Source organism: Etheostoma spectabile, unplaced genomic scaffold, assembly GCF_008692095.1.
Source record: "Etheostoma spectabile isolate EspeVRDwgs_2016 unplaced genomic scaffold, UIUC_Espe_1.0 scaffold405, whole genome shotgun sequence".
Taxonomy (NCBI): Eukaryota; Metazoa; Chordata; class Actinopteri; order Perciformes; family Percidae; genus Etheostoma; species Etheostoma spectabile.
This window is the reverse complement of record NW_022605604.1, coordinates 264,869-266,754: the sequence shown is the minus strand read 5'-3', so window position 1 is coordinate 266,754 and position 1,886 is coordinate 264,869. Positions and strand designations below refer to the sequence as shown.

Genomic DNA, 1,886 nt, shown 5'->3' with positions numbered 1-1,886 from the left:
TACACAAAATCAGTTAAACAGATAAAACACAAGTACAAACAGTTAAAAGTCATAAGCAGTAAAAACCGGTAAAACACATGAATAGACAGTTAAAAAATAGACACGTAAAACACAAGAATAAAAGTTACAGTGCAGCATAAGAAATTTAAAGAAAGAAATGAGCATTCATTTACAGAAAGCACATCAAAAAAAAGTTCAGTCTCCGGATTTAAAAGAACTGAATAGCAGCGGATCTGCAGTTTCCTGGGAGTTTATTCCAGATATGAGGAGCATAGAAACTGAGCGCTGCTTCACCCTGTTTAGTTCTGACTCTGGGGACAGAAAGTAGACCTGTCCCAGATACCTGAGGTCGGGGGGTCATAGTGTAGTAGCAGATCAGAAATGTATTTTGGTCCTAAACCGTTAAGTGATTTATAAACTAGCAAGTATACTTTGAAATCAATTCTTTGAGACACAGGAGCCGGTGTAAGACTTCAGACTGGAGTGATGTGATCCGTCTCTTGGTCTTAGTGAGGACTGGAGCGATGTGATCCAGTCTCTTGGTCTTAGTGAGGACTGGATGTGATGTGATCCATTCTCTTGGTCTTAGTGAGACTGGGATGATGTGATCCAGTCTCTTGGTCCTTAGGGATAACTGAGTGAGTATTGATCCAGTCTCTTTGTCTTAGTGGACTGGAGTGATGTACCCAGTCCTCTTGGTCTTAGTAGGAACTGGAGGGATGTGATCCAGTCTCTTGGTCTTAGTGAGGACTGGAAGGGATCCAGTCTCTTGGTCTTAGTGAGGACTGGAGTGATGTGATCATTTGGTCTAGTGAGGACTGGGGATGATCCAGTCCTCTTGGTCTTATGAAACTGAGTGATGTGATCCAGTCTCTTTTGGTCTTAGTGAGACTGGAGTGATGTGATCCCGTCTCTATGGTCTTAGTGAGGACTGGAGTAATGTGATCCAGTCTCTTGGTCTTAGTGAGAACTGGAGTGATGTGATCCATCTCTTGGTCTTAGTGAGACCTGGAGTGATGTGATCCAGTCTCTTGGTCTTAGGTGAGGACTGGAGTGATTGTATCCAGTCCTTGGTCTTAGTGAGGACTGGAGTGATGTGATCCAGTCTCTTGGTCTTAGTGAGAACTGGAGTGATGTGATCCAGTCTCTTGGGCTTAGTGAGGACTGGAGGATGTGATCCAGTCTCTTGCTTAGTGAGGACGGAGTGATGTGATCCAGTCTCTTGGTCTAGTGAGGACGGAGGATGTGCCAGTCTCTTGTCTTAGTGAGGACTGGATGTGGGTCCAGTCTCTTGTCTTAGTGAGAACTGGAGTAGTGATCCCTTCTCTTCTTTGTCTAGTGAGGACTGGAAGGGATTGTGATCCAGTCTCTTGGTCTTAGTGAGGACTGGAGGATGTGATCCAGTCTCTTTGGTCTTTAGTGAGACTGGAGTGAGTGATCCAGTCTCTTGGTCTTAGTGAGGAACTGAGGGATGTGATCCAGTCCTTGGTCTTAGTGAGAACTGGTGAGTGTTTCCCGTCTCTTGGTCTTAGTGAGGGACTGGAGGGGATGTGATCCAGTCTTCTTGGTCATTAGGTGAGGACATGAGAGTGATGTGATCCAGTCTCTTGGTCTTAGTGAGAACTGGAGTGATGTTATCCAGTCTCTTGGTCCTTATGAGGACTTGGAGTGATGTGTCCAGTCTCTTGGTCTTAGTGAGAACTGTGACGTGATGTTCTCCAGTTCTCTTGGTCTTAGTGAGGACTGGAGGGATTGATCCAGTCCTCTTGGTCTCTAGTGAGACTGGAGTGATGTGATCATCCAGTCTCTTGGTCTTAGTGGAGACTGGAGTGATGTGATCCAGTCTCTTGGTCTTAGTGAGACTGGAGTGAGTGGACTCCATCTCT

The 1,886-nt window shown here is 45.4% G+C and overlaps 1 protein-coding gene across 1 annotated transcript in view; it reads left to right on the top strand.

Annotated features, from left to right (window-relative positions):
* Positions 1-1,886, top strand: part of uimc1 (ubiquitin interaction motif containing 1) — a gene marked incomplete in the record, with an annotated part of 98,508 nt that overhangs the window by 70,628 nt on the left and 25,994 nt on the right.